Below are 24,475 nucleotides of genomic sequence, written 5' to 3'. Positions count from 1 at the left end.
AGTCTGCGGAGAGAAGAAATGCTGCGGCTGCGACGGAGCTTCTGACAGGAGATGCAGGGACTTCGAATATTACTGCGGACTGCGGAAAATTCCTGTAAACCTTTGGTTCGGTAAGTCTTTACAGTATTTCTTCCATTCTTTTGATTCTGCTATGGAACTAATATCTTTGACTTGTTTTTTTTCTGTTGACAGGTTCTGTCAGGAGATCGCTGGAAGCGTTACCCGCTGTCAGCGGAGAAGACGCGAAGCAAGAGCTTCGGCGAAGGCGGTGCTTAAATAGCTCCCTCTGCTACAGGTGTAGAATGCACTGTGAGTTACCTTATGGGATGAGCGGCGGTCATGTTGAAGATAGGGAAGATAATGTAAGTGTAATGAGCCTATGGGTACAATGCTAAGAGTGAGGCAAATGCCTTTTGCGCCAGGCTTGAAGCACCTGTTGACCCACTGATAGAAATGATGTTCCCTGCCTCTCAAGTATTTCTGAATGGGATCTGTATTTCTGTGCTGGGATCAGTATGAAACAGGACCATGGGTGCTTAATAGATATTTCTGTGAACAACATCGAAGCGAAAATTAAGAAATCCAACCCATCAAGAGCGGCAGGGCCTAATACATTTACCAACATCATCTTAAAACAAAATTCAGGGTTGTGGGCCAAGATTCTTCTGATAGAATTTGAAAATATTATGGACACGCATATTATTCCGGAGTCGTAGAAAATGTCTCATATGGCCCCTATTTTCAAGAAGGGCTTGAGACTGTCATCAAAGAATTATAGAACCATCTCAATAATGGATGTGGATTCCAAAATGTTTGTTTTGATTGTGCTGGAACACATAGAGGAATGGAGCTCGAGCAACAATATACTTGTTTCTAGACAGATGGGCTTCTGAAAAAATATGGCCATGGATTGTGGGAGTTATTGGTGATTTGTCTTCAGAGATTAGCCTGGTCTTCATCAAACTGTGCAATATGTATGGCCTCAATGGACCTAAGCAAGGCATTCAATAAGGAAATTTACTTTGGAAAAAAACTAGACAGATTCAGAATGCCAAAGGGATTATTGACCATTGTGATGCATCTGCATAGAGACTAAACAATAAAGATCAGATTAACCTCTGAGGGGTTAATATCTAAGGAATGTAAAACTATGCAAGAGATACGTCAAGGGTGCATCCTGGGACCCATGTTATATAACTCATATGTGTCAGACGTTGGCCTCACCTAAAATTGGAGCATTAAAATGAAATTGGGCGGCTTATGCTGACGATTTCTTACTGGTAGTCTCCACACCAGTAGGATTGCAAAGACTCATTGTAGCATTTGGAGAATACATGTTATCAATAGAACTAAAAATAAACCCTGCAAAAACAGTGATTATGAGAATGGCCAAAGGGAAGATGAATAAGGCATGCAAGTTGGAGTGGACCTGGGAAAACAGTGTGTTGGCAATAAAGGATAATTTGCAATTCCTAGGTTACCCAATCGTGGCAAGATTCAAAAAAATATTCTATAAAAACCATTTAAAATCAAAGGTAACAGGAATGATGAATCAAATGAGGCAATTGGATCAGAAATTTGGTAAATTCTTGTTTACACCATGTAGAAAATTTTATAGGGGCAAAGTTCTAGCAAGTATTTGTTATGGCCTAGAATTTTGGCCAAAGGAATTGGCGTATGCATTTAAAGTCATAGAAAGTGTGATTTGGCGATCTGTCCTTTATTATCTGCCTAAATGTCTTCCGTTGCAGGTAATACGTTATGAGATTGGTTTGCAGTCCATTGTAATTATAGTCTCATGGAGAAAATTATGCTTGCTAAGGAAGTGTGACACCTTGCACGATTGGACACTATATGCACTGTTGGGAACAAATGATAGAGTAGGTTATATGAAGGAATTTAGGGAAGAGTGTGGTAACATTCTTGAGGATCTGGGTCTATCTTTGGATATCCTAAGAACCAACCCGACAAAGGTAAAACATATTATTAAGAGCTTGGATTGGGAGAGGAATAGGTTGGAGATACTTGACTCTTGGATTTATTCCCAAGTGGAATCCCCACAAAAAATCCCTGGCTCAATGGAGACCTATGTTAGCAAATAACCCTGCAGAAAGGTGAAACTTGGGATTATGAAGTTCAGATTTAATGTCTTGTCAACAAATGAAATAAATGTCATTCATAATCCAAGGGAAGTGACAAAGGGTATATGTAGAAAATGTAAAAACCCACTGGAAACTGAATCTTTGTTTCATTTGTTATTGCTGTGTCCGGAACTGTTGTCTAGTCGGATAAAGTATTTTAAAGGCTCTGTGAATACGGAATGGATTCAACAACATCACTTTTGGTTAACTTTGCTACATGGTGACTCACTAAAGTTTAGAGTTTTATCATTTATAAAAAAAAATTGCAAAATAGATTAAAGTCAGACAATATAATATGTACCGGGTATTATGGAAGGGCTGAGAATGTGTAAAATATGGATAGTAGTGTACACCTGTTAGATTTGTATGAAATGTAGGACATTAGTACTGTACTAGGTTTGATATTTCATGAAATTGGATTTATTTATTTTTATGTATTTCTGATATTGTACTATTTTATATATGTTTTAAAAGATTTGTGTAAAGGTTTATACAAAGGAAGGGAGTGAGAGGAGCGAACTCTAGGAACCTTGTGTAAATACAAGGAAAATCAGATATTAGGTAAATAAAGCAGTGCCATCACATTTCATTGCAGAAATAAATTGTTGTACTGTTTTAACCCTTTCCATGTCCTTTCTTGTATTTTGACTGGGATGCACATTGTGTGCAAACTCCCTTTTCATTTCTTTTTCGTCATGGTTTGAACAGGCAGGTCTGCCACATCTAGGGCTTACATACATATGTATTATGCACCCCTGAGAGTTAAGGTTGCACTGAATTTACATAGGAAAACACAAGCATGTTTTCCTCTGTGACCCTCATGATAGTTCACTGAATGTGGCAGGCAAGGGACGTGGCCAAATCTGAACACTTGTGCATTATTTATCCCCTGATATCTCAACATTTCTTTCCTCGATTTTTGATATTTGTGGCACCCACCTAGGCCTTAGGCTGAAGTAGCGCACACCATAGAAATTGCTAAATGCCGATCAGCAAGCTAGAGAGATTAAAACCAGAACAAAATGACAAATATTCTGTCAAATGAAAATAATTCTGCAAAACACACAAAACCATCTGCAGCCACCAGCACACACATGCACACTCCACCATTGAGTTATGCGCACTGGGGATACACAGAGAAAACAAAATGAGAATCATTCAGCAAAATTAAAACTATGAAGCACTCATTCGACTCGTTGGACACTACCTGTTTAAATGATTGGACACATTATGCATTACGTGCAAACATTGGTTGAACATCATGTCGCTGTAAAGTCTCAGCGAGGAGAACTGACACCTAGCCCAGTTTTTGAGTAAGTCTCTGTTTCGTTTCCAATGTATGGCCCTTTAGATAAAAGGACCTTGCAAGACTGAATTTCTGGCGTATCTTTTTTCCTCTAGCCAATGGCAGGGTCGGACTGGGACAAGAAATAGGCCCGGTCACCCAAACAAAAGTGGCCCACCCCTCGCCTCACGACCTTTGACCTCTGATGACATCTCCAGAAGTGATGTCATTTGACCCCACCCCAAAGTGACATCCCGGGAAGAGATGAAACACAACCTTTCACCCCTTGACAAAACAGCAAGTGGCATCAAATAGCATTGTTCCTAAGTACACTAAATTACTGTGAATTCAAGAAAACGTCCAAGGCCAAATGATATGTTATTGTATAGCACTTACGCTTAAGCTCTTTTTTATAGAACAAATATGCATACAATATCACCCAACCTGTGTTAGTACTCATTTATCGACCTAAGAATGATAAAAGGATTTTTGAGGAAAAAAAAGAAAAATAAATTTTGTTACTTTTTTTTTCTTCCAAACCGGCCCAGGCATGGGCAGAAACCAGCCCCCACTCCCCAGGGACAATTTCGGCCCAGCTACGGGCCGAAAGGCCGAAGGGCCAATCCAACCCTGGCCAATGGCGTTCAAAGTGGGAGAATCCTTGGCCTTTTTTTCCATGTGAAAGGGATTTCCAGCACTGTGTGCGTTTTCTTTTGTTGCTCATTTATCGCTTGGCCACCATATGATTAAGAGGTCTCTGGGACTTTGAAAGCTTATGGGATTACCATTTTACTATAACACTTTGTTATTCCAACAAAAGGTATCAAAACTTGGATTTTGCTTGAAGCAAAACGCACAAAAACTTGTGCCGCTACCTAGACATACATCCCTATTCAGCCATGTGCAGTAGGAGCAGAGGAACAAAACAAAGCGAGAAGCATTCTCCAAAATGAAAGTTATCCCGCGAGCCTGCATGATGGTCCCCCACACAAAACACGTGGTAGTGCTGCTATTGATGCATAGTAGAGTCAGAGGAACAAAACAAAATAGACAACATTCTGCAAAATTAAAACTGTTCCTTAAAACACTCAAACGTATCTGCAGCCCTCTACATGCAATAGGACTGCCATTCATTTGTGAAACAACATTCCACGAAATTAAAAATAATCTACAAAACGCACAAGATGACTAGCCACCCGGCTCCCATCGTTAGTCCACTGTACATTGTAGTAGGGGCATACAAAATGAAATGAAAATCATTGTGCGACAAGAAAACGTCGTGCGAAACATAGAAAAGTATCAATAGCGCCCAGAACATCAACATAACTTGCATACAAATAAAACAATATTCCCTTAAAAAACACGGAAATCAGAGGAGAAAGCATTTTCTTTTTTTTTTTATTTGAATTTATTGGGATTTTCAAGGTCATGAAAAAAGCCATTATAGAACAGTGTTCAAAAACAGATATAGTGGGTCACATACATGTGAAACAATCTCGCCCCTCAAATAGAAAAGCGTATTCTTTATTCAAAATAGATTTTCTACCTCCCACCCCCACCCTTCCCGGAACATTTTGTCCTCATTGATTTATTATCATGTATATTCAAAAAATAAAAATTAGAGACTCGTTTGGTGCATAGTGTAGCGCAATTGATAATCACACTAACATGGGTTGTCTGAACATGAACTCCTCTGGGCCACGATGTATATCTTTTCTAATAAAACAAATCAAAGTGTTCTCCTCAGGGGGAAGGGTATAACCTTTCAATTTCATTCCATGCTTTACTGATTAGTTACTGGTATGTACGTACAGACAAAGTCTCCCCACAACATGTCACATTGGGAAGATTTTGCATGCAGGGTTGAGGTGATTTTCTCCATGACACATATATTTGATGCTGCATTAATCCATTCGCCTTTGCTTGCTGTATGTTTGGACTTCCATTTAATGACTAAAGTGGCACGGGCTGCTAATAAGAGGTGGCCTGCCAGGCCCTTGATTTTTTTCCTTTCGTCTTCACATTGCTCAAATCCAAAGAGAATCAAAAAGGGATCTGCAGACCTCAGGACTCCATCGAGGTCTTTGATCCACCCCGAGACGTCATTCCAATATACCTTGATTCTTGGGCAGCCCCACCACATGTGCCAGTAGTCAGCTATTACACCACAATTACACCAACAGAGTGGACTTAATGACTGAAACATTCTGGAGAGCCTGAGGGGTTTGTATTGCCACCTGTGTAGCAATTTGATTGCATGCAGTTTGTATTGACTAGATATGGAGACCTGAGGGGCAGCCCTGCACATCCTACCCCATATGATCGGGTCAATCTCTTCACCAAAATCATTCTCCCATCTATTCTTCAGGGGCAACCTGGAGCCCCTCCCTGCTTCGATCAGGTGCCTGTACATGGCGGATATTAAACCTTTCATTTCTGTTCTGGAGTTCAAAAGATTCTCAAAGGGGGTGAGTTCTCTATCTACCTTATCTTTCCATTCAACCCCTGTCAGAACTCCCTTAATCTGCAGGAAGTGAAAAACAGGGGGAGATCCCAGCCTGAGGTTCTACCCAGTACCAAAAGGGTAATGAAGGACCTAATCTATCCAAATTTGGAATGTTTTCCATGATGCCAGGAGCCCATAGATGACTCAGGGGGGAGGGCCATGAAGTAATTTTCTGCATATCCCTTCTCTCCCTCCATATTTCCCAAATGGTTGCCAGTATCGGGTGATCTCTTAGTCGGTGTAATAGTTTATTTCTCGGGAACCATGGCCACTCAGAAACCATTGCTGGGGACAGATAGTGATTATCTATCGCAACCCATTGAGGTTCTTTACAATTTGGCAGGTGGGGGATCAGAATTCGTAGCTGGGCAGCCTCATAATATTTCTTCAGGTCCGGCAGTCCCATCCCTCCCCTATCTTTAGGCAATGCTAAGGTGTCTTAGGCTACTCTCACTCTTTTTGCCTCCCAAAGGAACTTCACAATTGCCCTTTTGACCTCATCAAAAAAGAGCTTCGGTATTTGCATGGGGAGAATTTGGAAAGGGCAAAGAAAGTGGGGGAGACATATCATTTTGATCGTGTTAAGTCTTCCCAACCACAATATCGTGAGTTTCTTCCATTTGGCAAGATCCACATGGAACTTTAGGAGAAGGGGTGGGAAATTGGCTTCGTAGAGGTTGGTAATTTCCCTCATGACCTGTATGCCGAAATATTCAAACTTCACATTTTCCAAGATAAGGCCCAACGGAGAGGGTTTGTCCACATCTGCTTGTGTGGTCTCATGTAGGGGGAATAGGATTGATTTGCCCTCGTTAATTTTGAAACCCGAAAGGCTACCATATTCCTTAATCAGTTGAATTGCTCTAGGCATGGAAGATATGGGGTTTGAAAAATCCAAAAGTAGGTCATCTGCATATAAGGCTACTTTATATTCTGTGGATCCTAGTCTGAGTCCTTCAACCTGAGGATCGTGTCTCAGTTTCTGGGCTAGGGGTTCCACAGAGAGCGCAAAGAGTATTGCAGAGAGGGGGCATCCCTGTCGCATTCTTCTACCCAATTCAAACCAGCTGGAGTATTCCCCATTGATGAAGATGGAGGCTTTGGGTGATGTGTATACTCCCTGAATCCCTCACCTATGCCCACTTAGCAGAGGACTGCCATCAGAAAGTCCCATTCAACCTTATCGAAAGCCTTCTCAGCGTCGACCGAGAGGAGAGCTGGGCCATTCTTCATGGTTCGAGATGTGTTAATAAAGTGTGGGGTATTTCTTTTGCTCCTTGTCTGCCCAGTATAAAACCAACCTGGTCCGTGTGTATTAGACGGGGCATATATGTCTCCAGTTGGGCTGCTAGGATTCTAGTATATATTTTTCCATCGACATTTAGCAAGAATATGGGGAGATATGAGCCGCATTGCTTAGGATTCTGGTCTTGCTTGGGGATCACCGAGACAAGGGCTTGTACAAAAGAGTCCAGGGCTTTCCCAGTGTCTACAATCTTATTAAAGAGTTCTACCATGAGAGGGAGAAGGGAGGAGAGGAAGGATTTATAGAATCCGGCCGTATAGCCGTCTTCCCCGGGGGTTTGCCCAATGACAATCTCATAATTGCATTCTGGACCTCTTCTTCCGTTAAAGGACCCTTTAATGCACGGTTTTCATCATATGATATCTGCAGAATTTTTACCGAGGACAAGTATTCATCAGTTTCTGACTCCCCTAGTTGGGGCCCCAATCTATATCGGGCCTCATAAAATGTAGCAAAGGGCTCTGGAATGTCTCTGTTGGTTGCGGTTTGGGAGGTTTCCTGGTTTTCTATTTCCAGGACCTTCCGCTCTATCCGTGGGCACGTAACCTGGCTGCCAGCAAGGTGTCTGCCTTGTCCCCTTTCTCATAGAACTTTTGTCTTAGGAGCTGCAATTTACGGACTATCAGTCCATGTTCAAGGAGGTGAGGTTCTTCCCTCTTCCTCTTCGCTTCCAAAATCTTGTCCGCTTTCCCAGTTTCATCTTTCCTCGCCTCCTCATCTAAGTGACAAATCTCATTTCTGAGTTTGTTTTCGATCAAGTTTCTTTCCCTTTTCTTACTCGCCCCCTCTCTGATCAGGACTCCACGCCAGGTTGCTTTTCCCGCTTCCCACACTGTTAGTTTGGAAACTTCCCCGGTGTTGTGGGTCTTGATATATTCAGTAATCTCAGTTTCCATCTCCGTTTTGAAAACTGGGTCTTTTCAGAGTGTCTCATTACACCACCATCGGCCTCCTTTCCTAGGTAAGGTATCTCAGTAATGTCAGCTATGACCATATCATGATCCGACCATGTGAACGGGACGATGTCCGATCTCATAGTAGCATAATGCATTTCCTTCGTTAAATATTTGTAGTCAATTCTACTGAAGGTATTATGGGGCGGAGTAGAAAGTGTACCCCTGTTCTTCTGGGTGGAGTTGCTGCCATGTATCTCTCAAGCCATATATATTGAACATATTTGCAACCTCACTGCGCCCTCCTTCCACGGGGTCCCTCATTTCATTTTTACCTGCTTTCCTATCCAAGTTAGGGTCGGCCCACAAATTGAAATCACCCCCGAGGAGGATGTGCCCGGTGGCTTCTAGCATAATTCTGGGGAGTATCTTGACTAGTAATCTAGATTGTCCTGTGTTGGGGGCATATATGGTTGCAAACGTAATGTTCATCTTTCCCACAGTGCCTGCCATAAGAAAAGCACGCCCTTCTACATCCCTCCATGTCTTGGAGGTCAGGAAGCCTAGTCCTTTCCTGATGAGTATCTCCACTCCCCCCTTCTCAGAGGCCCGGAACCCCAAAATTCCAACCCTGTTTGTGCCCCCAGGGGCTTCCGTTCCTCCCCCCTAGCATATTTTGTTTCCTATAGAAAGAGGATGTCCAGTTTCCACCTGCGGAATTCCTGGTATACTAAAAATCTCGGTGTTGGGGAATTGAGACCTTTGACATTTAATGTTCCCACCCTGAGGAGGTCTCCTATCTGTTGGCCTGTGTCCACCGCCATTTGTCATCATACGTTTTGGAGGACCCTTCGGCAGTGGATGACAACTTAGTGAGGTATCGGTCAACCGTGCGTGCACCCTTTCAAGTCTCAGTGAGGATTCTGTTCCTAACCCACCCCGTTGACCCCCCCCTCCCTCCCCTCTGCATCTCCCATTCCCGGTTGGTGGTGTCCGATCGGGATCAGTTAGAAACGTTGATCTGGCGTTGGACCAACTGTGGAAACCGTTACCTCATGGTCCCTCTACAAAAAAAACATTCTCAATAACATTTGAGCCCCCTTTCCATTGCCCCCCTCCCCCGAACAAAACATAAACTCTTTAGAAGGATATTCAAGGTCTCGTATGACATTGCCGCTTGTCGTGAGCAGGTCGCTCGTTCTCTCTTCAGGGAGAAGCATTCAGATAAGGGATGTTCTCTCTGTAACCGAACCCCAGGTGGCTCGGATCACTAAGGGCTTCTCGAGCCGTCCGTCATCGTATCTCAGCGGCCGATGTGCAGAATTCCTTCTAGCCGACTGCCTCCTTCCCTTATCTCCTTCGGGTGTGACGTTGCCTCTCCTGTATTTCCTCGATCCCTTAACTCTTTTCCTTCGTGGTCCTTGGAGTTCCCAATGTCTTCCACTCTGTCCTGCTTCCTACTGGTCTCCACCTTCTGCACGCATTTCCAAAAGTTCGGAGGTGCAGTCGCAGATCTCCCTTTCCGATCTCAATCGTATTTATTTGCCTCTGTGTTCAGAAGAGAGGGAGAAGGGGTAACCCCATCTGTATCGAGTTCCTTGTTCCTTGAGCAATTTTGGAAGGGGGCCACACATTCGCCTTAGGGCTAAGGTCAGTGATGATAGGTCCTGGAAGATGGTAATCTGTGCACCTCCAAAGGTGATTGATCCTCCGGTCCTGACCTTCTCGAGAATCCTATCTTTATCTTGGTACCTGTGAAACTGGGCAAGGACGGATCTTGTACCACCTGTTGGACCACCGGCTCTGTGTATCCGCTCTGTTTTGGGTTCATCGATCTCCTCGTCTGCTACCAATATTTTGATAATATCATTTTCCTGAGGTCTGCTTTTGTTTCACCTTCGTGTTCCGGGATGCCACAAAAAGCACAGGTTATTTCTCCTTTCTCGATTTTCCAAATCGTCCATTTTAAGTCGGAATTCCTTCTCTTTTTGCTCTCTCCCTTATACGCAGGTCCATATGGGTTTCGAAGGTATCTATGGCGGCTTGATTGTTTTCCACGCCATCAAGCCTCTCTTCAATCTTATCCATTTGCTGTGTTATCTTATCTATCTTCCCTCCTATGTTGGCTCCCATGTACTTTATATCATTCAGGAGAGCAGCACTGTCTCCTTTGGTCGCTGCTGCTTCTGTCTCGGAGGCGTCCATGGTCAATGTACCTGTGCCTTCTGCAACAGGTCAGGGTGGGGAGTAGGCGTACTTGGCTAGTTTCAGTTTAATGTTCATATAAATCGAAGTGGTTCTAATCCCGCCTCATTTGACAGTTTATCCTGTAGGTGGAAAGAAGTAGGTGGGCTTTACTGCATTCTGTCACTCGAAGGAGGGCACACGCCCGTTTTTGGGGGCCCAACCCTTCAGAGGAGAGGTGTGCTCGCTTTGTTCGTATATGGATAGAGAGTGTGGCTACAACAAGCCTCTGGGTGTTCCTATGGGACACAACTTCCACATAGTGTGGCTTATGGTGGGGGATCTCCCCGAGCTTGCGTAGGGCCCTGCAGCTCTTCACCCTGTCTCTTTCTTACTTCTTCTTTAACCGGGGTCTGTAATGTTGTGATAATTTCACCTCCTTCGAAGTGCCTTGTGTCCTTCACCATTCGTAGACAGCGGAGTAGGAGGGAAATTGTTGTTGTGACCCAATATTGCCTGGGTGTATAGTGGTGTTTGCTACGATGCAGAGCGAGTGGGTTCGTTATCCCCCGGGTGTATGCTGTTAATAGAGCTCTTGTGCCAGTCTTCGGGGTCAAGTGCGGTGGGCTGCAGGCCCGCTGGGTCACGCTGGCAGCTCCAGCAGTATCCAAAGCGTTCTCGTGGTCCGACAACAGCACAAGGGGTCACCAGGAGCAAAAAGGGATATGATCTGAGGTCTGCAATGTTGCGAGGACAAGCCCCCACACTGTAGGGTCTTGATTCTTAAACTTAATGAGCGGCAACCTGAGGTAGTGTGTAAGGTGTCATGTTGGCCTGCACGCTGTTTGTCTTCTTGGGGTGTGCAGACAATTGTATTCAACAATGCAGTGGTTCCCACCGGGTTCCTGTGCGGTGTTAGAGAACGACTGTGTTGCCAGGTGAGGCGTCGAGTATATGTGATTCTCTCCCATTGGCTGCTTTTGCTGCCCTACTTGAGGGGGCTCATATGACACCCTTTGGGAGATGACCTGAGACAGCCGGTTAGTTCAATATCGTGCAGGTTGGAGGACAGATGTGTCCAGAGTGATTCCAGGAATACAGGGTTTCAGAAGTTGCGATATGGTGCAGCGGAGTCTCTACATGAACCACACCCTTAAACCGATAAAGTCTTCTGGCAGTTTACAGTCAGTTGCAGTTTGGGGCGAAACCCGTACTGTGGTACTGAAGATCAGTTGAATAGGGATCTTTGCTATCCCACAAGGTTTGGGCAAATTCTTAGTCCAACGGGTCATGAAATCAATGTTCCTCCACTGTGAGGAGCAGGGGTTATCTTTACCCTTTACCTACTACCCTTCTGTTGACTCAGTAGATTGGATGCCCATGCGTGTGAAGAGCTGCATACACACAGAGATATTCGTCGCATGCCACATCAGTTTCTTAGAATCTCTGCGAATTCTGGCTGAGTCCCGGGGTTGCCATTCATTCATTCGTTCTTCCTAGTACAGCCTGTGTTCCCCAGGACGTACAAGATGTCCTCCGGTAGTTGGACACCACTTGCGTGATGAATTCAGGCTGGTCGGTCACTTCTTCGACATGCAGGAAGGAGGGCGAATGTGTTCCAAATGATTTCTGGAGTTCTGGTTCCGGTTAGTACATTTGTTTAGTATGCAGAGGCTCCCCAAGGCAGATGAGCTGTAGCGACCTCCCGGAGTCCTTCAGTGCGGTGTATTTTGATGTAGCAGGGTCTCTGTCTCCTTTCACTTCTGCGCTTGAAGGGGATCACGTGTAATTCTGCACCTCATAACTGTTGGGAGCATGGGCTACAATATAGCGTTGTAGGGCACTGGGATAGGGGTCTTTGTTCTTTCACAGGGAGAGTACTCAGTCTGGGCTCCTTATCATTCAAGTTTATTACTTTAATTCTTATGAGGAGCAGGAATTAGCATTTCTTGCCACCTGCTTCTCCCTCCTTTGGCACAGCAGGCCAGGGGTCCATATGGGTAAGGGGCTGTACTGTTCCTGGATGCATTAGCCATATGTAACACTAGTTGTTCAGGTTCCCTTTGACATTATAGTGATTCTAAGGACGTAATGTTCCTTTTGTGCTCCGTCTGTCGAGAATGTGTGTAGCGCGTGGCACCTAGCGTTCTGCCCCCAATATCCAGTATGCCGTGAGCAAAATAGTAGGTTTTGCCAGGGGTCTCAGGCAACCCTGTCCTTTATCAAGACGTTCAGTCTATGGCAGAGCGGGACCCTCGTTGGTCGAGTGTAACCTAGTTGAGCTTGTCTTCACACTTATTTATTCCCCATTGGTCAATGGCAACGACGGACTCCTGCGACCCACCCGTGCCAGGCGCCCCCGATCTGGCGCGCATACGGGCGATGAGTGCGGGCACTCAGTAAATCACTCACCGACAGGGCCGCGCTGCGGTCTCTGTGTTTGGATGGCCGCTCCATCGAGGGGTAAGGGAGCGGTCTGCTCCTGATGCAAAAATCGTGCCTGGAAGCCTCAAGGGTGTCATTGTGGCCGAGTGAAGTCAAGCGCAGTCGAACACGGGCGGTCTTCAAGTCCCGATGTTTCCTATTCGCACCCAGCCCGTGCGGCACACCAGGCCACTGAGTGTTCAGAGCGGGAGGGTACTAATCACACGATGCCTCGCATCGTAGGAAGAGTGCCGCCATTTTCCTTTCGCCAGCTTTCCTGGAGGGTGTCGGTTTGGCGCTCAGTCGATCGCACTGAAGCTGATCAACGAGGGTGATGCTGAGGGTGTCAGTCGGGGTCAGCCGAGACAGCTCAGTCCAATTATGCCCTTCGTTGATGCTCTCTGGCGTAGGTTTTGCAGGATGTTCCCCAAGAATTTCACCTGCTGTCTCAGGTTTCGTTTTCTGTTATGCAGCGTTGGAAATCTCGCCTTTCGTTCGGTCCTTTCGCATCGAAATCAGCAGCTTTTTTCTCCGGAATTCGCTCTTCCAAGGGGTGGGGGCATGTTCATGCAAGTGTGCACCTCTTTCTGCCAAGGGGGGGGGGTCCAGAAGTGGGGCTCCGATCACTTCAAGAACCATTAGGGGTAAAGCTCACACGGAGGTGACGTTCATCCGTGCGCCCCCTGGTTGCCACAAAGCATTTTTTTAATCAAAGTTAATGCTACTAACAATCAAATGTTAAAATCCATAAAAGTTGGCAATATCAACATTAAGGTTAAGGGCCCGATTTTTGTAATTTTTTGCATGGTTCGAAGTGACTTTGCACTGCTGAAAAGTGACTTTTCACTGCTGACACAAACCCTGATTCATGGAACTGTGAAAAGTGTATTTTTGCAGTGCAAAGTCATTTCATACTGCAGACATGACTATGCACTGACATTTCACTGCAGAAATACACTTTGCAGAGTTCCATGATTCAGCGTTTGTGTCGGCAGTGCAAAGTCACTTTTAACCGTGCAAAAAATTCCATGAATCGGGGCTAATGTATTATAAAACACTAAACAACACATAAAGTAAAACTAACATTGTTTCAACGTTAACCTTAATTAGTCACCAATAACTAATACGAAGTAACATCAACACAAATGCATATTGTCATAACATACAGCAACAACAAACCAACATACATAGCAAACTTATAATGCATTCGAAAACACACTACATTACAGTTTAAGTAATTACTAATAATATACACCTTAAAATAAATGACCACAAAACACACATCCACACTTACTAAAACTGGGCAATATGTAAACCAGCAATGATGTGCTAAATAGGCCCAGGGTGATTGACAAACAGGGAATAATGTAAACTGGCAATTATGTGCTGCCTGGAGATGCTGGAAACTGTCAATAATGTGCTAATAATGTCCATGGACACTACTTGTTTTCTTTTAATGGTATTGCCACTCGGATTTGAGTCTCCACAGTGAATGACAAGAGATATTTGCATTATAATCGTGGATCCATGCCAGAGGTCACTAATCCCTATATATGCCAGCCTCATCGTTTCTCTCCAGCAACACAATTTTCTTTACGTTTGCTGCAGATCACGATGTATTCCCTATAGGGCAGGCCTACAGGAGCAATGTGGATGGGAAAACACTTAGATCAGGGGTAACCTACCTCTAGATTTCTTGGCCTACAAATACCATCAGCCTCAACCAGCAAAGACAATGGTGAAGGATCATGGGAGTTGCAGTCCAAAAACATCCGGAGGGTGAAAGGTCGGTTACTCCTGCCTTAAACCAATCAGGGAGTAACATTTTCCCAGACCTGGAAGGGATTACCCAGAAATTCATATTAAGTGCAAGGACCTAGGTGGGAAATACTGTTCAGGATCTAAGCTGGCCATAGGAATGACGTGCCTGGAATGAGCCCTGCTGAGTTTCGAGTGATATGATATGATATGGCATTTATAATGCGCCTATACACAAGTGTTTCAAGGCGCGACGAGGCAGGGGGGGGAACAGAGAGAAGACAGACAACGATCCTACCAGGCGAGGTGTCATTCAGATCGCTCAAGTGCAAGGGAAGGGGGAAGAGGAAAGTGCGGGGGGGGGGGATAGGGGTAGAGGAAAGGGCAGTACATGAGATAAAAATAACAAGATAAATAAAGAGTGGCCAGCTGGTGGCAAGCGCAGGGTGAGTGCAGAATAAGTGCTGGTGGGGGGGACTGTAGGGATACAGAAAACAGTCCCCAGGTGCTGGGGTTGCCAGGGAGGCAGTGCTGGCGTGCAACATGAGTGTCATGATGCAGCGGACTTGAATGCACATACGACGTGTCCTGGAGCCATCATAAGTACTTAAAAATGATGGATAAGCCTGGTCCGATGGTTTGCACCCGCGACACTTTCCAAAAGTTGGATTACTCGAAATAATCTTTGAAATATTTTGGCTACTTTAAAGAATGTTTATGTGTGATGTAACTTGCAGCTGGCAACCCAGCTGCACCACGAGCTGAAGCCACTAAGAAAGTATTTGCTAATCTTTAACTCAAAACAAACTTGCATTCGCAGTTTCAAATCTCTAAAGGTGTCCCTCTTCATCTTTAATCTGCATCGGCTGGGTGTCCCTGAATGACTTTGTGGTCCAGGCACGGAAACCTGTGATGCTGCAACCTACACTAAGCTGAATTGCTGGGGACGCCTGCGAGCCAATCAGAGCCTAGTGTCTCTCTTCAAACCTGCACACCCACAAAGACTCAGGGGAACCAGGGGAAGATCAATCGTTTCAAATGATGTTTCTATCTCGCTGTTGATTGGACTATTTTCACAAAATGGTATTTCTGACTCCTGACTGCGCTGTGAGGTTTCTCTAAATTGTCTTTGGCTTGTTTAAACATTTCTTGAAACCACCCTATCTCCATGAACCAGCAGACAAGCAACAAGAAAGGCTCTCTTTAAAAACTCTCTGTATTCCTTTTTTATGACTCCCAGAGCTTCCATAATCCTCAATCACTGAAGCCTCTGTAGAACACATCCATCTGCCCACCCCCAACAACCAATCCAGGAATCTTAACTTTTTTTTCACATTGGTGACAGTCTTTCATGCGCCCAGAAGAAGCCACACTCATGCCTGTAACTGGCTGCTGCCAGTGAGTGCCCTCGTTTACCCCCTTTGCTCGTTTGCACACATCTGTGGGAGTTTTTCAGCATTCTGTATTTAAAATCATCATTTGGAAATGGGGCTGGGGAATGTGCATTGCAGGACAGTCTTTCCTGATCCCGTCAAGCATGTTTTTAAGTGGTACTGCAGTGGTATGAACTGCTGATTTCCCAATTGCATTTCTATCCCTCAAACAGAGATAGAAATAATGTTTTCGTTTTTAGCATTTCACGTTAACAGTTCCTTCAATGCTCCATCACCCTGAAATGATCTAGTAATACAATGTATGCAAGTTCCTTACAGTTATGAAATATATTTTCATTATCTTGCTTTTTTAATGTGAAATAGGCAGACCCAAAACTGCATACACCCCTGCATGCTATACATTTGAACTTAAACCCACTTTTTTGCCACTTACCTGATGGAGATGGACACGTCTCCTTCCTTTTATCCACAGCTGGCCCCAGCTAGGTTCTTCTGACTAAGGACCCGATTTATAGAAAAAGCGCATAGACCCCACAAAGTACTCTGCGCGTAAAATAATTCCACGTATTTATGGAATTCAAAGCGCAAAGTAACCCAACGCGCAAAGAAAACCGAGCTGCGTGAGAAACGCCCACAACACACCCCTACGCAAACCAAAACCATTGCCGAAGACGAACCTATGAGCAAATCTTTGCGTCCAACTCTGAACCGCCATCCAGCACCCCCGCAAAACTGTACGTGGTCCCCTGTAAGTCAAGGCCACAACCCAAAAAAACTGCATGAGGATGCCGTGACAGCAGCATCCCAGTGAAACTGTGCGCTGTCCCCCGTAAGTCATGGCTGCACCCCTGCAAAATTGCATGCTGCCCCCAGTAAACAATGTCAGCACCCAAGCAAAACTGCGCACTTTCCCCCATAAGCAACAGCTGCACCACTGCAAAACTACGTGGCGTACCCCGTAAGTCACGGTTGCACCCCTGCAAAACTCCATGTGGTCCCCCATAAGTAACAGCTCAACCCCAGAGAAAATCTGCGCAGTCCCCCGTAAGTAATGGATGCACCCCTGCGAAACTTCAAACCGCCCCCCCTACTCCCAAGGCACCCAAACTGCTGGCATATACCGCTAATTCACAGCAGGCATCTCAAGTCCTGCCACCACCCACCAGCCACCCTCATCTTCGCCACTACCCCCAGGCAGCACCCTCATATCCTGACACCACCCAGCAGCCCCTTCACCTCCACCACTACCCCAGGCAGTCCCCTCAAGTCCTGACACCACCCAGCAGCCCCCCTCACCTCCACCACTACCCACAGGCAGTCACCTCAAGGCCTGAAATCAAACCCCCTCACCTCTGCCACTACCCCAGGCAGCCCTCTCTATTCCTGACACCACCACCAGCCCCCTCACCACCAGCTCTACTCCAGGCATCCCTCTCTAGTCCTGACACCACCAACCAACCCCCCCTCACCTCCACCACTAGCCCCAGGCAGCCCCCTCAAGACCTGACATCACCCACCAGCCCCCCTCACCTCTGCCCCTACCCCAAAGCCACCTCACGTCCTGACACCACCCACCAGCCACCTGCACCTCTGCCACTCCCCCAGACAGCACCCTGGCAATACACCTTCTCCCAACCTCCCCTGACCTCCCCCACTACCCCCAGGCAGCCACATCAAGTCTTGACACCACCCATCAGCCCCCTCACCTGCACCACTACCCCAATCAGCCCCCTCAAGTCCTGACATCACCCACCAGCCCCCCTGACCTCTGTCACTACCACACACAGCCCACTGACAGTCCACCTCCCTCGCAACATCTGACTGACCTCTGCCACTACCCCAGGCAGCAAGTCTGCCCCCCACCAGTACAATGTGGATCCTCACCTTACCTCCAACTCTGTGGTCTGTTTCCACCATCAATCAGACCTGCCACATGTCCACCACCAACACAATCAACTGGTAGCACTGTTTTTGAATCGAGGACCGGAACATTACCTGTCACTCCCTGGCAGACCTGAATCTGCAGCATATCAACTGGACAGAACACTGTTGCACCACCTACAGTGTGGCCACCCTATGTACATGTGACATGCGAATGCAATGCCAAGTGGCATGTGTATATTGCCCGTGTGTCATTGCAAAGGCTTTAATTCATGGCAAGTGAATGCCTGTAGAGGGCAGAAGTACCCTGCATCATAGATTGGACATATCCACAGAGAATGACTGGGCACGTCACAAAGTAGCCTAGGTTTTAGGGGTGTCAATGTCTTTGTCATGGACGAGAAAATGACAGCCTGTGCATGGGTGATGGGAAGCCAATCAGAGAGTGTGTGATTCAATGAGACAGGAAATGTGTTCCGCCACAGAGAAACAGCACTCATGGGACTCATCTGCATTCCAGTGGCAGCAATGCGTGACTGCAGATGTGGGTGGGTGGTTGAGCATGACATGGAAGTGACACAGCAATGAAATGTCAAACGCACACGTGATGTGTCCAGGCCACCCATCCACAGTGATCCCACTTTCCACCCCAACACCCAGAATGCCAAATGCACACTACAGTGAATAGAATGTGAGCACAATCACAATCCGAGCATGCGCCCAGGGGACACCTGAACAACAGAGTACCAGAAAGGCAAACAATGCAAAATAAACACCACCTCCAGTATCAAATGTGCAGAGGCAATACAGATGACACCAGATATTACACACAAAGTAAACATGTAAAGCGCGTGGAAGTACACATGACCAGGTGCAAATCCATCCCCAATGAGAGTTAACAAAAACCATCATAAGACATCCACACATCACCACAGCCATACCCGTATGTACATCATCACACACACCACTGAAGCCTCCACGCCATCCCCACCCACACACTGACACAAATCACATAGTTCCCCTGCACATGGAATTGAACATGAAAATCATCTAGGCAGCCTCACGCTGTCTGATGGCCACACCCCCACATTTCAGATACATGTGCACCCCTCCACCAGCAAACATCACATCATCAACATGACACACACAGTCAGGGCACAATACACATGACCTACAATAAATGGGAAAGCATTAATAAATCAAATGCAAAGACAGAGAAATAGACTGCACGAAGCCTGGAATGAAGGGACTGAAAAGCTGTTTTGAAATCCAAGTATATGCATGAAAAAAGGGAAGGAATGTCTTCAAAGTCCGGAGATGAAAAACGTATTAAAAAATCACAAATGAAGCCTAATCCTAAATAAATGAAGTGATGGGGAAAATCCATTGAAATAGAACTCTACACATGAAAAAAGGGTAGGAATGTCTCGAAGGAAGCAAATAAAAATAAAAAGACACAAATGAAACCTAATCCTAAATAACTATTTACAAAGGCAGCGGGCTAGTCCTCTCCAATCTCCGACCACCTTTCGAGTAGGGCTGAGTCGCAGGCAACATCCTCTTCCCTCAGGCGGGCCTCCATTGTTGCCAGGTGGCCAATGCAAAGCTCTCGGGTCCTTTTCTTCAATGCCTAAGAGCACGTCAGAGCCTGTGTTGTCCTGGAAAAGCTGTATCAATCTTGAAATTAAATCACTCACTTGGAGGGACCCGCGCACAACACGTATTGCCAAAGAAAAGCCTTGAGCTCACAGTCGTGCTGCAGCTCTCACCTGTTATACTGCCTTGCTAGTGGAGCCTGCCACCAATCTTGTCTGGTCTAGAAATCGGGGCTCCAACTTGCCGCGATGCAGCCCAGAGTCTCTGCCTTGCCGCAGTGTCTCTCGCAAGTGCCAGAGGTGGCTGCTGTCTTTAAATCCTCGTCTCCAGTTGTTATGATAGAGGGGCGCTGCATACGCACACCAACTGACACTCCATGGAATCTGGGACATCTCCTGCACTCCAGACCACCCAATAGTTCCAGGTTCCACGTGGTGAGACATAGGAAGAAGAAACATGTGTAATAATTACAGAACATGAGCACTCCTAACACTAAGGTAATCATTATATAACAGTTGCTAGGTGATGGGAAGACCAATTGTTCCAAAATAGCATTAGACCTAAAGAGACTTTCGAAATGATAGGACAAACCACCTCAAAACCTTATAACGGTGAGAGTTCTCTATTCACAGCACATGGCACCATCTGACTGTACAACCTCCCATAACAGTCACCACCTTGTACTGCAAACCTGGAATGGCAGTAGGACTATTGCCCTCATTAATAGTTTGTTGGTAATTGTGGGACTTTTCCATGGAATGTTCTAGTCAAACTCCATGACTGTTATTGTCACTTGATTTGGTGGACTTTCCGCTGGATTATGAGTAGCAGCAAAGCAGTGTTAATCCCCAGAAATGTTTTTTTGGGCTGATTTATAGAGAGCAGTCATTTTGCAACGGGATGCCTGCATGTTTTCAGAGGTAAAGTAGAGGCTTTCACTCAAGCCACAAGACAGGAGGTAAATCCTTCACTTTACTTCCAAACTCGGAATGCAGCTGTGTGGTAAAGGTGGGGGTGAGTCTGTTACCAGAAAACAAAAATGGCAGTAATAGAATTACCTCCAAAAATCTACTGCACTGCCGAAATCGGGATGAGGCCCTATGGATGACATACAATTTACATGGCATGAAAACAGTTTAAAACATTTCAGAATATCGTATAAACATGTGAATTGGAAGTTATGGACGATTATGGCAATCTGATGATATGATGGACGATGGCAGTGGAATCTGGAGTGGCAGGGCTAACTCGTTCCTTCATCCTCCTGTGGTTGATAAATTGTCATTAAATTGATTAATCACACCTGTGATTATATTGCTTAGAAGAATGAATCATCAGGGAGGAATATATAAGAATACAAATTATTATCTCATTTGCTCACCATTCTTTTGTATAGTTTAGGCAGCGGTGCCTGTTCTTGATGGTCACAGCCCACAGTGAAGCATTGTAACACCTGGAACAGATGTGCTCCTGGCACGGACCTGGATACAGCTTCTATTGTGAAATTGAGTTTCCCCTCCCGTAATTTCCAATCTATGTGTAGGAAATGCTGCCTTGTGGAATTGCAACATTGCACTCTGTGCTCCGAGACCCCCAACTGGCCCATAGAGTCGGGGTTTGCTCAGAAGCACTGTAAGACAAGATAGCAGCACCCGTGAGATGGATGGGCGTGCATATATATACTTCAACACTAATCAATAAGGACAACTCAACGGTTTGGCAAATGGAGTCCGTTTAATGACAAGTACAAAAAACGTTATGAATATCAGCAATGGCGCGATCTTCCTTCTTGCTTCAACTGCAATGAACATCATAAAAATCATAACATTTATACTGAAAACTGTCATCATTGATGTGTAACACCCAAAAGTTGACATGCAATTCTATTGGTTCGGGAAATGTAACTTTAATATAGGTACTATATCTGTATATTTTAACGGAGTGAGGGGATTGGCACCAACTGCATATGTCACTAAAAGTATGACGTCCTATTGGTTCTACTAACTATAGGACCCTAGATTATTTGGTCCATTGTGATTGGATTGGCACCAATCCCATGCATACTTTTCCACTTTGCTTAGCAGCACGCAGAATGGTCGTCTAGGTGCGGGGTGCCCCTTAGTTACCCGGCCTTCCTCCAATTATTGTTACAATCAATCATCACGTTAGTAGCCATGTGTCAATTATTTTACTGTGGTTGGCCTCGAGACTGCATCTTCTGTCTGGAAAATTCTGATATCTTCGCCTGGCCTGGTGCCATGCGTAGGTGTGAGTCCTCGCTTCTTCTTGCTCGGCTGGTCACGTGATTCGGACACCATGAATTTGCCTCTTTTCCATCAATTTGTGTATTTGATTCTCGTTTCACCCACCACCTGCCTTCGTCTTCTTATCTCGACTTTTCAGAGGCAGGATATTCTGTTCTTAGTTTCAATTAAATGTAGCTACTGTTCGTCTCTTCTATTGGTACGACCTTGGCTTTCCTGGCACGAGCTGCCTCTGCTGAGTTTCGTTTCAGCCATCTCTTCTCGATTTTGCTAAATTTAAAGCTTTTTCTCATGTGGCCTTTAGTAACCTGGGTTGATTCTGCTTCTTGTGCAAAGTGGACAATACACTTATATAATGTGCTTTGTTTGAGGTAGATTATGTATAGTGGCGATTGCTGTACTATCTTTATACTAAGCATAGTAAGCCGCACGATTTTCTTAGCTTTCTTGCGGTTCCAAGCATATGTACAGGTGTAAACTGGTCAAATATCTTTGCCATGCTTACAGCATCTTACATTTGACATTGCCCTTTCACTTTAAGTTTACAATATACTTCATGGTGTTTCATCTATTTGGGTCATTCTCTGCTCCTCATTTCTTCTATATGTGAGTCAGTCCGGGTTCTCGTGACGTCACCATTAAGACCTTTTTGTTTCTTCAGGGACTGTATTTAGGCGATCTTCATTTCGTTTCATTTGTTGATAGGGTTTTCTTTATGGATACCTTACTGTCCATGGTTTTCTGGGTATTGGTACTTCAATAGGTGCTGTTCTTCTGATAGGTACTGGACAGAGCCCCACTGCGGGTCTCTGCTAGTTTATTTGCTCATCATACGTCACATATTTCAGTGTGAACGTTCCTGCTACTTCAAAATGGACGGTTGGAGTGCAGGCTTTATTTGGGACCTCCTCTACAACTCTCAGCAAGAAAACACTCTGCCGTGACACTATATCTTTGTAGTACCCACTGATAAATCTGTGACGACAAATTGGCAAGATTGTATCAGATATGTACTCTGGAGAGCAGTGAACTAGCAAGATTGTATATAGCAATGGTTTCTGGGGTCCATTAAGCTGTTCTTCAAAGTTTGAAATGACTTCCTTGATACGCCTGGTGGCGCTGTAACAGAATCAGGACAAATCCTACCGAATAGCATGAATGAAATTCACTAGGGCTGAAAAAAGTGTTTATTTTCATTTGCTGGAGTGTTGGGTCTGCTTAGAGAGAGCTTTTGGATCTCAATTGGGGAGGGTGCATTCCTTGTGATTATTTGACTCTCCTCTGCCATGCAATGGGGATTGGGGCGACAATGGGGTTCTCCCCATAATTCCCCATGGCCCATCATCCACTGGCTCTGCGAGTCACTAGGCCCTTGAATCACCCCCTTCGTACTCCATAGAGCCAAGCAGTGGACTTTGTCGCAGTTGGCAAAAGGACATCATTTGAATGACCAATTCATGGGTAAAAAAAGTAATACAATGATTGCTAAGGGAGGCCAGTATGTGTCAGCAACAAACCTACGTGCCAGGTTCACGGGTCTGACCTTAGGGAGATGGAGGAAACAGATCACTGCAACAACCCCAGCCATTTGCTGAGAGGGATTCCGGACAAAGACACACTCCGCGAATATCCTGGAGCATCCAGTTGTGTTCCGTGTGTCAATCACCATGTCGTGCTTTGCTAATGTGGTTGCCAAAAAAGTCTTGAAAAAAACAGCAATAGGTTTATTGTTGTGCACTGTAATCCAAAAACTAGTTGCAACAACGGGCCTCATTACGAGGTGGGCGGTAAGGGATTACCGGTACCAGTGAATGGGGAATTACCGCCCCGCCAACCTTGGAATGGGGCGGTAATAGCTCCATTCACCAGGGCGGAGTCGGTAAGGATTTGGAGGCAGCCATGGCGCTAATAACGCCATGGTTACCTCCAAACTCCTAATGAGGCCCAATGTATCTAATCAAGCCAGGTTGGAGATGCAAAGGCCAATTCCAGAAGTCCACACACGCAGAAATGGACCAGGTGAGGATTGGCAGAAATCAAGGAAGAGAAGAAGAAAGCAGACTTAGGGCCTCATTACACGGTAGGCGGTAGGGATTTAACGTTACCGGTAATGGAATACCGGTAACGTTAAATCCCCATGCAAATTACGACCCGGCTCACCGCTATTAGCGGCACCGCTAAGTAGGGTGCCACTAATAGCGGGCAGTCTGCATGCGTGCGACCCTCCATCCCATAAATAACGCCATGCCGCTAATAGCACAGCTTCACAAGGCAAGTGGACATGCCAATAGCGGCATGGTAAAGCCCCCAAAACCCGTTACCGCCATGGCGCTAATACCGGCATCACGAACCACCCGTTAAGAGAACTGAGCAGTGTTCCCACCTGCCACAGGGGGACACAATCAGCACAGGTGGCGGCAATGGAGACTGTGGCAGCACAAAAGGAGCACACAACACCCCTTCACACACCAAGATGGTCCCAATACTAGCAGCATTACATGGGCTGGAGGACATAATTGCAGCGCAGCAGCAACAACAACAGGCAGCACAGAGGAGACGCAGGAGGAGGAGGAGGAGGCAAGACAGGCACAGCAAGCACCACCACGGCACCTAATCATACCACAGAGGCACCCACCAATCCCCAGGATCAGAGTCAGTCCATTTAACCTAACCCCTGAGCAGATACACACCCTGTACCGTCTGGACCGGGATACCATCACCAGCATCGTGGACATGATACACAACGACATTGTGAGCCTCATAGACATCCGAACTGCCATCCCCCCTCTACTCAAGGTGGTGACTGTGCTCCACTTCCTGGCCACAGGCACCTACCAGCAAAC

This window comes from Ambystoma mexicanum, chromosome 4q (assembly GCF_040938575.1).
Source record: "Ambystoma mexicanum isolate Mex_15411 chromosome 4q, UKY_AmexF1_1, whole genome shotgun sequence".
NCBI lineage: Eukaryota > Metazoa > Chordata > Amphibia > Caudata > Ambystomatidae > Ambystoma > Ambystoma mexicanum.
The sequence above is the reverse complement of the archived record's forward strand: the minus strand, read 5'-3'. Positions refer to the sequence as shown.